The sequence below is a fragment of the Halichoerus grypus genome, chromosome 1, assembly GCF_964656455.1.
Source record: "Halichoerus grypus chromosome 1, mHalGry1.hap1.1, whole genome shotgun sequence".
Classification (NCBI taxonomy): domain Eukaryota; kingdom Metazoa; phylum Chordata; class Mammalia; order Carnivora; family Phocidae; genus Halichoerus; species Halichoerus grypus.
Window position 1 is genome coordinate 156,866,719 of NC_135712.1, and position 7,527 is coordinate 156,874,245.

The 7,527-nt window shown below is 36.0% G+C and overlaps 1 long non-coding RNA gene across 1 annotated transcript in view; it reads left to right on the top strand.

Annotated features, from left to right (window-relative positions):
- LOC144380004 (uncharacterized) overlaps window positions 1-7,271 on the top strand; it is a 70,406-nt gene extending 63,135 nt beyond the window's left edge. Inside the window, exons 2-4 of the long non-coding RNA XR_013443660.1 lie at window positions 845-886; window positions 3,838-3,984; window positions 7,111-7,271. This is a non-coding gene — a long non-coding RNA (uncharacterized LOC144380004). The remainder of the gene's footprint in view (window positions 1-844; window positions 887-3,837; window positions 3,985-7,110) is intronic.
- The last annotated feature ends 256 nt before the right edge of the window (window positions 7,272-7,527 follow it).

Sequence of the window (7,527 nt, forward strand, 5' to 3'; positions counted from 1 at the left end):
CCCAAAACAATGCCCAGCAATAGTAAATGCTCAATAAATATTATTTGAACTCCTGCCTCTCTGCCCTCCCCTTACCCCCACTCTGTTCCCGTTGCTATGTTATCCATTCTGATTGGGCTTACTCAAAAGTTAAAACTGTTGAACTAAACTTGAAGCCTTTTTGTGCCTGCCAGCTCTACATTGCTCTGCATTCACTGAATTAATAAGTAGGGAAAAGTCAGGACCTTGAATTGATCTATTCATAATACCCAGCAGGTGTATGTGGCCTTTTCTTCTCAACAATTTGCTCCCCCAGGGATTGGGTAAAATGAATATTCCACTCTGCGCCTTCATTTTAAGTCCACATGGAGCCCTTAGAAGATATACTTAAATCTCTCTTCCACCTGCAAATAGGAGAGTTGAGCCTTAAATTATGTTAATTTGACATAGGAAATTTTAATCATCCTGTGTAAGATGGCTTGCTTGTTTGTTGCATTGGTACTGCTCAGATCACTGTCCTAAAAGTTTCACCTTTTAAAAGTAATCTGTTTCAGGGGCGCCTGGGTGGCTCAGTCATTAAGCATCTGCCTTCGGCTCAGGTTGATCCCAGGGTCCTGGGATTGAGCCCCACATCGGGCTCCCTGCTCGGCGGGAAGCCTGCTTCTCCCTCTCCCTCTCCCCCTGCTTGTGTTCCCTCTCTCGCTGTCTCTCTCTCTCTCTGTCAAATAAATAAATAAAATCTTTAAAAAAATAAAAAAAATTTAAAAATAAAAGTCATCTGTTTCAGAATAAATTTTAATAGCTACTTGATATACTACTTTATATCTCAAAAATTGTTACTTTATCATAATTTTTATTGTTTTAGGTGCAAAGATGGTTTGAAAGGATTTACATTCTCTGCTCTTAGGTAAGTAGTTTATTTACCTTATGTTAAGAGAGAATTTGCAAGTTAACTTTTTCAAAAAGTAATATTATTGCGCATAATTACAATAGATGTTTATCGACTCAGTTTTCTAGCCCAAAATAATTGCAGGAGTCACAGTCACTTTTACGATATTTTATTAAAAGAGTCTAATTTATTGGATTTCTTTCCCCCTAAAAATCAGTCAATCAACAACTGTTTTTGGAGGTGCCTGGGTGGCTCAGTCGTTAAGCGTCTGCCTTCGGCTCAGGTCGTGATCCCAGGGTTCTGGGATCAAGCCCCACATGGGGCTCCCTGCTCAGCGGGAAGCCTGCTTCTCCCTCTCCCACTCCCCCTGCTTGTGTTCCCTCTCTCACTCTGTCTCTCTCTGTCAAATGAATAAGTGAAATCTTTGAAAAAAAAAAAATCAACAACTGCTTTTGGGACCTATTGTGTGCCTCATATCACTGGGTGTTAGGAAAGAATTAGAAGAACTCTCTCTTCAAGGAGCATTGGAAAAACAAAGCTACATGTGAATAATTACTGCAAAATTAAATACTGAATTGTGTGGTACCACATTATGGGCTTCATTAGGACAGGGCTCATGTCAGACACATTTTGAATCATAAGCTTCACTAGAGTCACTAGAATCTGCTTTTCACCCTGTATGCCATCTCTTGCCATAGTTATTGGCCGATAGTAGTAGATAGTGTAGAAAAGTTGGTTGGCAGCACTTCCATTGTATTTTACAGTTCACCAAGCATTTTCACATAGATTAGAAAATTTTCACAGCAGTTCTGTGAGATGGGTATTTTTATGCCCATGTGACATGAGGCTTAGAATACTTAACTAATTTAATGTCACACAATGACTGCATATACTTACTTGAAACCTAATGCTCTTCCAGTTTGTATTATAAATGTTGCCTCTTTTATTCTCCTAAGTACATATAGTAGATGCTTAGTGAAGATTAGGTGTGGAGTATTTATTATAAATATAGGAGGGAAAAATTAGGGTAGCCTTCGGTATGCTGGAAGATTTCATATGACTGTCTTTTTTAGGTTATTTTGAGGATCAAATGAGTTAATGCATGAAAAGTGTTTAGAACTGTGCATGGCACATAGTGCTCAAGAAATGTTGGCTATTACTGTTATTATTATTCTTATGGGGATAAGCCTTAAACTGCACTTGAAGGATAGCTTTAGAGAACTAGAAGGGAAGAGGAGGAACCTTCTGGGTAGAAGTGAATAATGTTAGCAAAAGTATGAAAATTATAAACATGAAATATGAGGTAAGAGTGGGAAAATCAACTTAATTGGTATGAAAAGCTTATTTTAGGGATCATAAGGTTTTGTGGGGTTTTTTGATTTTTTAAATGATGGTCAGAGCAGGGCCAGATTTTGGAAGACCTAAACAGAAAAAAAAGAAGACAAATTTGAATTTGATAAGATGGGCAGTAGAGAGCCACTAAAGGGTTTTGAGCAGGGTAGTTGACATTGTTTCAGAAAGATTAGTCTGGCCACAGTATTTGGGACAGACATTGTGAAAGAGAGAATCAGAAGGAAGAAAGATGAAGTGATAAGGACTGGGATTTGGCGACAGTGGAGGATTAAAGAGAAAGAGGCCAAGTTGAGACTGGTGTCGAAGGAAATGAAGACCTACTGATTGATATTTTCCTTCTTCCTCTTTCCCTCCAATCCTTGCTACGAGCCAAGTTTTGAAAACCTAAGTACATGAAAAAAGGTGCTATTAACAGAAAATCAGATGGTGTGCAAGGAAGCTAGTTTGGGAGGGGACAAATTGAGTCCCCTGTGTGAATAAGAGTATCTTTAGTTGTGGAAACTCTGTGGTAACAGTAACTAAGTCATAATACACAGCGGTAATTTTTTCATATTATATTTTTCATTGAAAGATCATGAAACATTTCAGAAAATAACTTTTTGTTGTTGTTGCATTGAATGTGAAGATTCTATGTTATGTCAAAAGTTTATAACAAAACCAAAAGTTGGTTTTCCTAAAGAGAAAACTTTGCCTTTTCCCATGTCTCTCCATAGGCTCCCAGAATCCTTACAGAAACTCAAAATGTATCCGATATTTTTGTGTCTCTTCGTCAAATCCACTCAAAATAAGGGGCTGGATAACTATTTGCACTTAGAATTTACTCTGTATTATAGGAAAATATTCTGGAAAAAAATGGTTATTAATTCTTGCTAAGTTAGTAGAAGTTATGAGAACAGATAGAGTCAAGGATAGAGTCAAAGGCTGGGAACCAGTTCAGGAGCCTTATGGTATACCAAACCTGCATCAACATAGTTTAATACTTAGAAGTGTATAGGCAGCTTAGTGATTAAGAGCCCAGGCTTTAGAGTCAGACAGTTTTTTGGGTCCAAGTAATTGTTTTTGGATGTGGTCAAATGCTTTTTCATGCTAACTCTCACGGAAATGATGGCACCTACTTACTTCGTAGTGTTGCTATGAGGATTAAATGATTTAATCCTCTGTACTGTCCTGTCATATAGTAAATGTTCAGAAAATGCTCATTATTACTATATTTGATCATTCAGTATGTATTAATTAAATTTTTACTATGTGCCAGTCCCTGGGGTGAAATAGGTGAAGGAGATTAATAGTACACTTATCTTGATAAACACTGAATAATGTTGAGTCAGTGTATTATGCACCTGAAACTAATATAACACTGTATGTTAACTATGCTGGAACTAAAATAGAAAACTTAATAGAAGAATTTATTGCATTATTAAAGAAATGGCTGTCAGCATTTTCTTATAAAGGATAAGATTTTATTTAAATTTTGAAAAACATTATTTCAAATGATAAGGTACTCTCCAAAATGTATTTGTATATTAACAGAATCAGGATGGGTTTTTTTTCCTTATTGTCTTTTTCCTTTTATTTTTTAAAGGTGAAAATGCCTCACATTGTGCTCTTTTCTTTAGGTTTATTGTAGGGAAGGAAGAAATTCCCACACATTCCTATTCACCAGAAGCAGCATATGCAAAAGTGGAACAAAAGACAGAGAAACATGAAGAAAAGCCAAGAAGATTGAATATAATTGCTCTAATCAGGAAACTTGTGGATTCAGTGTAAGTTTTTTATCTTGATATTTAGCACACTGTGTTACTGTTTTATATGATATTTGTACTTTGCCAAGGTGTTTTATTTTCTTTTCAGTAATGATATACATATATATCATATCTATCTTTTTTTTTTTTTTTTTACCAGAAACAGTGCATAGAGTTTTATAAAAGGCACATAATGGCAAGTCAGTGTTATTTATTATTTTTGTCTGGACTATAGACCAACATATGCCTTTAGAATAGATTTATATGAACTTGTAATAGTTTTCTATGTCAAACTAGACACAGTTGTAGGAGGCTAGAATGGGGAACTTTAGGAAACAGGTTAATATGTGCTAATCGAATATTCCAAATGTGGAAAGGAGAAAGAAAAGTTCTGGGGCACATTCAAGAAGATAGAGGAATAATAAGGAGCAAACCTTACATAAATGTTTTTTGTAAGAGTAGAAATTTTCAGGGCTTTGGAAATGGAATAAAACATCTTTATTTGTATATTATACAAAGAAGTCTGAATTTCATACAAATAGTATTTGTTTTTTTTGTTTTTTTTTAACTTTGTCCTTTTTTTGTTGTTGTTATGTTAGTCACCATACAATACATCATTAGTTTTTGATGTAGTGATCCACAATCCATTGTTTTCGTATAACATCCAGAGCTCCATGCAATATGTGCCCTCCTTAATACCCATCACTGGGCTATTTCAAGTATAGGAATTATACTTCTATATAATATTAAAATACATCTATAATTAATAGAAAATTTAGTGATTTAAAATTAGAACATCAGTTAATAAAAATAATCTTTGTAGTGATATTTTAGAGAGTGTTGAATGAATAGCCAATATAGAAAGTTAGGGATCAGTTATGGGAAGCTGAAGCCAATAAATCAGACCTTAGACTCTCATTTCACCCCTGCTGGCTTTGTGACTTTGGGCAAGTGATTTAACCACTCTGGACCCTAAAGTCCTCATCTGTTAACTTGGGTTAATGATCTCTGTTATGGAGTGTTGCGTCCATTAAATGAAATAACAGGTGAGTTGCCTCACGTACATGAGCACAGAGTAGGTGCTCAAAATTTTTACTGTATTTAAAGACTTTGTCTTCATTTTAGTATACAGCACATACAGAAGGTAAGAGGGAGGGAAGGAATAACAGACGGCAGGAATAATTGTGGTAGTAAACTTTAAAAAAAAATTTATGTATATCCTTTTTTTTTATCATGATAAGTGCACTCCTTAATCCCCATCACCTGTTTCACCCATATCCCTAACTACCTCCCCTCTGATAATCAGCAGTTTGTTCTCTGTAGTTAAGAGTCTGTTTCTTGATTGGTTTCTCTCTTTTTTTTTCCCTTTGCTCATTTGTTTCCTAAATTCCACATATGAGTAATACGGTTGAATATTACTGTGTGTGTGTGTGTGTGTGTGTGTGTGTGTGTGTGTATGTGTATACCACCTCTTCTTTATCCATTCATTGATTGAAATGGGCTGCTTCCATAATTTGGCTATTGTAAATAATGTTGCAATAAACATAGAGATGCATATGTCCGTTTGAATTAGTGTTTTGTAATTTTTGGGTAAATAGCCACTAGTGAGATTGGTAATGAACTTCTTAATTCTTAAGCAAGTTCAAAATAGTTACTGATCACCTGAGTGAAGAAAAGAGACAAGGAATCCCTATTCATGGAAATCATGTCACCATGAATCAGAGGGGAATGCGGAGACGGGAATGCAGAGAATGTATTATGTGGGTGAATGATGCCTTGGGTATCAGAACTAATCAGGTCATGGCAGAACTTGTCAGACTTGCCTCCGTGAGTCCACTGCTGTGGAAGCAGATGCAGGGTAATACATAAGCAGAGCAGATAAGACAGGAGATGGGGAGTCCAGGTTTTGAGAAGTTTTAATAACAGACTGAGGGAAGATTAAATGACAGTATAGCTGATACCAGAATTGAACTTCACTAGCAAAGAGAGTTTAACGATTTCTGTGTAGTTCCAGTAGCACTGGCTGAGGAATGCCTTTGAAGAGGACACTTAGAAGTATGAAGAGTGATGGTTTACACATGGCCACCCCTCTCTGATTTACCTCTTTTAGGTCCCAGCTTTAATCCCTCAACTTCACATGGCCAGATATGTCCCATCATCCTGATGACATAAGGGCTACGGGCAGCAGGAATCCCTGCCGTCCCCCTTGTCTGTGAAGGGCTACACGTATATGCCAGCTGTGGTGTAGAATTGGATTTCCGAAAGGGTTTTGCTAATCAGTTTGCAAATGGAATTAAAGAGGTGTGGAGCCAGAATATCACTCTACACATTATTGCTACAAACAAGAAACTTAATGTGTTCCAACCATGAGATAATTAATTAACTGCAGTCTGCAAGAATTACAAAGACTACTCATTTTGGAACATGAACACTTCATAGAGAAAGGGGGAGAGCCAGACCCCTGTTAGATATTTTACTTACTTTTTTACGCCTCAATATAGTCCTGGAGTCAGCATACCAAATAATTAAAAATCTATGTGTCTTGAACAGTAGCCCCCCCAGCAGAAACATTTACTAAACACCAGAGGACCAAGTGGTTTGCATTTAAATCACAAATAACCTACTTTTGAATTCCCACATGATCTATTACTCATTTATTTTAAAAACTGAATTTTGAATTCTAATACCGTATCATGTTTCTTTTCCAGATGTTTTCTCTCAAATATAATTAAGTATAAATTCCTGTAACCTGAGCACTTTCTCATTATGATTGTTGCTCAAGTACTGACTTCATGGGTGACTTATGACCGTTATACTCTACAGTAAGCAACTTAAAGCTTCCAAAAGATTTGGCAGAGTATAGAGATAATATATTACATATTTTTCATATTTAGTCACAAATATTTACCAATGTTTTTTCTGTTCTGCATTTAAGTATTTTGACTGCAGTCACATATTTTATGCACTGTGTCAAATGGTGAACTGAAAAGAAAAAAAAATCTGTTATCTTTGCTTTTTTATGTCCTAAGAAACCAAAAGATGCATGCATTTAGAAACAAGTAGGTAATGTTTTCTGCTTTTTTGGTTAGAGAGTGTTAAGCACATCTACACACATACACATCATTTATTATTTTTGTCTTATTTCAGATGTAAGCATGGACCAAGGCATAGGTGTTGCAAACACTATGAAGATAATTGCATCTCTTATTGCATTAAAGTAAGTATATAAAAGTATCACTGTTAGCCATGGGGAATATATATAGAAATAACTTTTTAAAGATTGTATTTATTTGAGAGAGAGAAAAAACATGAGTGGGGGGAGGGGCAGAGGGAGAGGGACAAGTAGACTCCCCACTGAGCACAGAGCCAGATGCTGGGCTTAATCCAGGACCTGAGATCATGATCTGAGCCAAAGTCAGACACTCAACTGACTGAGCCACCCAGGCGTGCCCCATATAGAAATAACTTTTGAATTAAAGCATGATTTCAAAGTAAATGGAAAAATAGACAGTAATTGCTATCATTCTTTGCATTTGACTTGAAGAATGAGAAATTTGTGAAAAA